The sequence below is a fragment of the Cebus imitator genome, unplaced genomic scaffold (assembly GCF_001604975.1).
Source record: "Cebus imitator isolate Cc_AM_T3 unplaced genomic scaffold, Cebus_imitator-1.0 Scaffold676, whole genome shotgun sequence".
In the NCBI taxonomy this organism is placed as follows: domain Eukaryota; kingdom Metazoa; phylum Chordata; class Mammalia; order Primates; family Cebidae; genus Cebus; species Cebus imitator.
The window spans coordinates 355409-362649 of NW_016107991.1; the positions used below are offsets into that span (position 1 = coordinate 355409).

Sequence of the window (7241 nt, forward strand, 5' to 3'; positions counted from 1 at the left end):
CAGGTTAACCAGATTTTAAGGCAAGAAGTATTATGAGACATAAGTGAAACACCTTATAATGATCAAGGTCAAACAAATGGAGGACACAAGGGTACAAAGCTGTATATGCCTAAAACAAAAACTGACAGGACCCAAAGAATAATCATGTATATCCGTAATTATAGTTAAATAATTTAATATACAACTTTCAATATCTGTAGAAAAAGCAGGCAAAAATAAACATTAGTATATGAATTTTGTAAAAACTGTATGGAAATCAATTGTGTTTCTATATCACAGCAGCAAATAATAGAAAATGAAATTAAAAATTATAAATAGATTCTTTTCCTTAATATCAAAAGTGTAAATACCTAGAGATAATATTAAATAAGCCAATGTGCAAGACCTCTAAAATGAAAAGTATAAAAGATTGAGGAATATTAAAGAAGACAAATATTCAGGCATATTATATTTGTGAGGTAGAAGAGTTCTATTTTGAAGGTATCAATTACAGTTAAGGTGATCTCGGGCTCGCTGTCCCGGCGCCGCGGAATGCTGGACCACGGTCCGGGGTCCGACTGGACGGAGCGTAGCTCTTCTGCAGAGCCGCCCGCAGTGGCCGGGACCGAGGGCGGCGGCGGCGGATCAGCTGGACACTTATTACCAGAATTCCAAAGTTTCTGATGGAATCAAAGATGGATACAAAGTTAACTCACACATAGCTAAGCTGCAAGAGTTATGGAAAACTCCTCAAAATCAAATAATCCACTTCCCCAAATCAATGATGGATGTATCCTTTCTCAAGCATCCGGACCTCACCGCAGGCCAGAAGCGTTATCTGTGCAGTATTGCTAAAATCTATAATGCGAACTATCTGAAGATGTTAATGAAGAGGCAGTACAAGCATGTAATTCAGCGCAGCTCACAAAAGCCAGGTGTCCTCACTCATCACAGAAGCCGCCTTAGCTCTCCTTACTCACAGAAACAGCATTACCCCAGCGCTACATGGCGACACCAACTGGAGGGAGAGGACTTGGGGCCTTCTGATATTGCAGCTGCATCTGCACCTGAAATGCTCCTACAGCATTCCCTTTGGCGACCAGTGAGAAACAAAGAAGGGATAAAAACTGGGTATGCATCTAAAACAAGATATAAGTCACTGAAGATTTTTAGAAGACCAAGGAAACTGTTCATGCAACCAGTTTCTTCAAATGATTCTGAATCATACATGAGTGAAGAAAACAAGGAAGATTTACTAAATAAATTTATGCAATCAATGTCAATTGAAGAACAGGGAGAACATCTGATGTTAACTTGACAGTCTTGTCTTGTATATTGAATTCGTGCCAAAGGTGAGGGTAAGGGGTTGTGAGTTGTGTCCTCTATGTTTAGGTTGATATTGTTACTCCTTAAACCATTAAGTAATTTTGTTTCGTTCAGAAATTTTTACAACAGTGTAACTGGTCTGATGTAGTTCCATGTACCAATGACATTTATGTAAGAAAATATACATGTAATATACTTGTACTTCTAGCTAGATATAATTAAAAATTTTCTTGCATTCAAAAAATAAAAGGTGATCTCTATGTTCAACACAATGACAATCACAATTCCAATTCCTTTTGTTTTGTTTTGGGTGTGAAATTAGATAAGCTGTTTTTAAAATTTAGATGAAAATACAAAAGATTATGAATAACTGATTTACTATTTGTGTTAGTCCATTCTCACAGTACCTATAAAGACATATTCGAGACTGGGTAATTTATAAGGAAAAGAGGCTTAATTGACTCACAGTTCAGCATGGTTGGAAGGCCTCAGGGAACTTACAATCATGGCAGAAGGGGAAAAAAACATGTCCTTTTCACATGGTGGCAGCAAGAAATGCCCAGCAAAAGGGAGAAAAGTCCATTATAATACCATTAGACCTTGTGAAAACTCACTTGCTAACAGAACAGCAGCATGGAAGTAACCTTCCCCATTATTCAATTACTTCCCACCGGATTCCCCCCATGCTATGTGGGAATTATGGGAATTACAATTCCAGACACAGGCAGGCCATATCACTATCAGAGAAGAAAACTGTTGGAAATCTTCCTTATAATGTTTAAAGACTTAATGGAAATCCACAGCTAATAAAGGCATTAGTATGGTGTTGATAGCACAAAATAGACCTACAGAACAGAAAAGAGTCCAGAACCAAACCCATGTGTTTGCGGTCAGTTAATTTATATGAAATGTACCACCAGAATGTAAGAGGAAAAGGTTGCCTTTTCAATAGATGATACTGAGTCAATTAGATATTTATAATTTTATTTTTATCTTTTTACATGGACAAGAACAATGTCTGTTGGATTATACAAGTAAATTCAATCAAAAAATTAAAATTTCTAAAAGCCACGGAGGATAATGTCTTTTGAAGTAAGCAATATTTTTTCACATATTTTGTGAACTACATCACAAAGAAAGTGATCACCATAAAAATGAAAGAATTGCATTAGACCACATTCAAGTTTTAAAATTTAGGTAATTAGATGGCACCATTAAGACAGTGAAAAGCCAAACCAGAGATTTGGAATCATGTAATTATATGTCAATATATATGATTTAAAAGATTTAGAAAGTTATTTTTTATTTTGTGGGGTACACAGTAGGTATATATAATTATGGGGAAATTAGATATTCTGATATAGGCATATAATGTGTAACAATCGCATCAAGGTAAATGGGGCATCTATCACTTCAAGCATTTATCTTTTCTTTATGTTACAAACTATTGTAATTTTAGTCGCTCTGTTTTGCTATCAAGTACTAGATAATATGCATTATATGTAGCTATACTTTTTTAACCCATTAACCATCTTCAACCCCCACTCCTACTACGTTTCCCAGTCTTTCATAACCATAATCCTACTCTTTATCTTCATGAATTCAATTGTTAAAATTTGTTTAGCTCCCACAAATAAGTGAGAATATGTGAAGTTTGTCTTTCTGTGGCTGGCTTATTTTACTTAACATAATTACTTCCAGTTCATCATGTTGTTGCAAATAACAGGATCTCATTCTTTTTTATGGCTGCATAGTACTCCATTGTGTATATGTACCACATATTCTTTATCCATTCATCTGTTGATGGACACTGAGGTTGCTTCCAAATCTTGGATAATGTGAATAGTGCTGCAGTAAATATGAGCATGCATGCAGGCATTTCTTCAATTTACTGATTTCTTTTCTTCTGAGTTTATAACTAGCAGGGGGATTGCAAGATCATATGGTAGTCCTAGTTTTAGTTTTTTTGAGGAACCTTCAAACTGTTCTCCATAGTGTTTTTACTTTCCTACCAACAGTGTAAAAGGGTTCCCTTTTCTCTGTGTCATTGCTAGCCTTTATTAGTTCCTGTCTTTTGAATAAAACCCATATTAACTGGGATTAGATGATACCTCATTGTAGTTTTCATTTGCATTTCTCTGATAATCAGTGATGTTGAGCACCTTTTCATATACCTTTTTGCCATTTGTCTTCTTTTGAGAAATGTTTATTCAGATCCTTGACCATTTTAAAATTGAATTTATGAGATTTTTCTTACAGTTATTTGAGCTCCTTATATATTATTCTTATTAAACCCTTGACAGATGGGTAGTTTGCAAATATTTCCCCCCCTTCAGTGAGTTTTCTCTTCACTTTATTTATTGTTTCCTTTGCTGTTTAGAGGCCTTTCAACTTGACATAATCTCATTTGTTCATTTTTGCTTTAATTACCTGTGCTTGAGAGGTGCTACTCAATAAATATCTCCCCAGTCCAATGTCCTGAAGAGTTTCCCCCAATGTTTTCTTGTAGTAGTTTCATAGTTTCAGATCTTAAACCTAAGTTCTTAATCCATTTTAATTTTATTTTTTATATGGCAAGAGATGGGGTCTAGTTTCATCTTTCTGCATATGAATATCCAGTTTTCCCAGCATCACTTATTGAAGAGCCTGTCCTGTCTATAATGTATATTCTTAGCACCTTTGTTGAAAATGAGTTCACTGTGGATGTATGGATTTGCGCCTGGGTTTGCTATTCTGTTGCATTGATCTATGTGTCTGTTTTTATGCCAGTATCATGGCATTTTGATTATTATACTTCTGTAGTATAATTTGAAATCAGGTAAGGTGATGCCTCCAATTTTGTTTTATTTGCTCAGAATAGCTTTGTCTATTCTGGGGACATTTGTGGTCCCAAGTAAGTTTTACGATTATTTTCTATATTTTTGTGAAAATGTCATTGGTATTTTGATAGAGATTGCATTGAACTCTAGATTGCTTTGAGTAGTATGGACATTTTAACATTAGTGATTCTTCTAATCCACAAATCAAAGACTATCTATCATTCCATTTTTTTGTGTCCTCTTCAATTTCTTGCATCAGTGTTTAATAGTTTTTGTTGTAGAGATCTTTCACATCTTTGGTTAAGTTTATTCCTAGGTGTTGTATTTTATTTGTAGCTTTTGTAAATGAGATTATTTTCTTGATTTCTTTTATGGATTGTTTGCTATTAGAAAATAGAAATGCTAGTAATTTTTGTATGTTGATGTGGTATCCTGCAACTCTACCACACTTTTTCATCAATTCTAACAGGTTTTTGGTGGAGTCTTTTGTTCTTTTCCAATATAAGATTACATCTGCCAGGTGTGGTGGCTTATGCCTGTAATCCAGCACTTTGGCAGGCCAAGGTGGGTGGATCACTTGAGGTCAGGAGTCCGAGAGTAGCCTGCTCAACATGGCGAAACCTTGTCTCTACTAAAAATACAAAAAGTTAGCACAGCATGGTGGCACATGCCTGTAATCCCAGCTACTGGGGAGGTTGAGGCAGAAGAATCACTTGAACCCAGGAGGTGGAGGTTGCAGTGAGCCAAGATTTCACCTCTGCACTCCAGCCTGTGAGACACAATGAGATCCTGTCTCGAAAAAAAAAAAAAAAAAGATTATATCATCTGCAAAGAAGGATAATTTGACTTCTTTTTCAATTTTCCTGTCCTGTAGTTCTTTATGTTATCTGATTTTTCTAGCTAGAACTTCCAGTACACATAGAATAACAGTAGCAAAAGTGGACATTCTTGTCATACTCCATATCTTAGAAAAAAGGCTTTCAGTTTTTCTCCATTCAACATGATATGTTGGTCTGTTATATATCATTTATTATGTTGCGGCACGTTTCTTCATACCCAGGGTTTTTGAGGATTTTTATCATGGAAGGTGGCTGAATTTTATCAAATACTTTTTCAGTATTAATTAAAATGATCATATTTTTCCATTGATTCTATTGCTATGATGTAGCACATTGACTGATTTGTATATGTTGAACCATCTTTGCTTCCCTGAGTTATATCCAACTTGGTCATAATGAATAATCTTTTTTTCTCTTCTTCTTTTCTTTCCTTCTTTCTTTTTTTCTTCTTTTTCTTTCTTTCTTTCTTTTTTTTTTTTTGTTAAATGATCTGTTTAATATGTCATTGAATTTGGTTTGCTAGTATTCTGTTGAGAATTTTGCATCAATGTTCATCAGAAATATTGGCCTGCAGTTGTCATTTTTTTGTTGTGTCTTTGTCTTGTTTGGTATCAGGGTAATGCTGGCCTTATAGAATACAAGTCAAGTATTTTCTCGTCCTCTATTTTGTTTCAATTAATTTGAGTAGAATTGGTATTTGTTCATTTTTATTTTGTTTTAATTATTTTTCTGGAATGGGTCTTCCTCTGTCTCCCAGGCTATAGTATAGTGGTGTAATTAGAGTTAACTGCAGCCTACATTCCAGGTTCAAATGATCCTTCTGCTCAACTTTCAAACTAGCTGGGAGTACTAAAGTGCACCACCACACCCAGCCACTTTTAAAATTTTTTTGTAGAGATGAGGTCTCTCTGTGTTTTCATACTAGTATTGACCGTCTGGGCTCAAGAATCCTCCTGCTTGGACTCCCAACAAATGTCAGCCAGTGTGCCCCACCTTGTCCTTTAAATGTTTGGTAGAATTCAGCAGTGAAACCACTGGCTCCTGGGCTTTTCTTCACTGGAAGGCTTGTCATCATAGCTTCCATCTCATAACTTTTATTGGTCTGTTCAGGTTTTAGATTTCTTCATGGTAAAATCTTGGTAGGTTGTATGGACCTAGAAATTTATTCATTTCTTCTAGGTTTTCCAATTTACATTTCTGCAATGTAAATTGTAATGTCTCACTTTTCATCTCTGATTTTATTTATTTGGTTCTTCTCTCTTTTTTTCTTAGTTACTCAAGCTAAAACTTTGTTGATTTATCTTTTCAAAAAATCAACTTTTTGTTTCACTAATGTCTTTAAATTCTTTTCATTTCAATTTTGTTTATTTCTGCTTTGATCTTTATTTCATCTCATCTACTGATTTTGATTTGTTTGCTCCTGTTTTCTAGTTCTTTTAGGTGCATGATTAGGGTGGTATTTAAAGTTTTTCAACTTTTTTGAAGAAAGTGCTTATTGCTATAAACTTTCCCCTTAGTAAAACCTCTGCTGTATCCCATAGGTTTCAGAATGCTGTGTTTCCATTTTCATTTGTTTCAAGAAATTTTTAAATTAGCTTCTTAATTTCTTCCTTTTCCCGCTGGTTATTCAGAAGCATATTGTTAAATTTTCATGTTTTTATGGTTTCAGAAATTCTTCCTTTTATTGATCTCCGATTTTATTCCAATGTGATCTGAGAAGATACATGAGATTATTTTACTTTTTGAATGTTTGAAGAGTTGTTTTGTGGCCTAGCATAGGTCTATCCTTGAGAACAATCCATGTACTGAAGAAAAAAACTTATATTTTGAAGCAATTGGATGAAATGATCTGTAAATATCTATTAGATTCATTTGCTCTACAGGGCAGATTAAGTCTGATGTTTCTTTGTTGATTTTCTGACTGGAACATTTGTCCAATATTGAAAGTGGAGGTACTGAAGTCTCTAGCTATCTAGCTATTATTGTATTGGGGTGTATCTCTGTTTGGAACTCTAATTATATTTACTTCATGTCTCTAGGTGTGCCAGTGTTGGATGGTCCATGGATGTTTACAGTTTTTATATCCTCTTGCTGAATGAACTTTAATCACAATATAATGACCTTCTTTATCTCTTTTTGTAGTTTTTGTCTAGAAATCAATTTTGTTTATGTTTAGAAACTCCTGTTCTTTCTTGGCTTCCATTTGTTTTGAACATCTTTTTTCATCCCTTTATTTTCAGTCTATGTGTATCTTTATAGGTGAATTTTTTTTTTTTTT

At 34.5% G+C, this 7241-nt stretch overlaps 1 pseudogene across 1 annotated transcript; it reads left to right on the plus strand.

Annotated features, from left to right (window-relative positions):
• Window positions 1-509: 509 nt before the first annotated feature.
• Window positions 510-1549, plus strand: LOC108296007 (annotated as a pseudogene). Its single transcript, XR_001821707.2, has one exon. The product of XR_001821707.2 is annotated as a protein FAM216A-like (transcript).
• Window positions 1550-7241: the final 5692 nt, after the last annotated feature.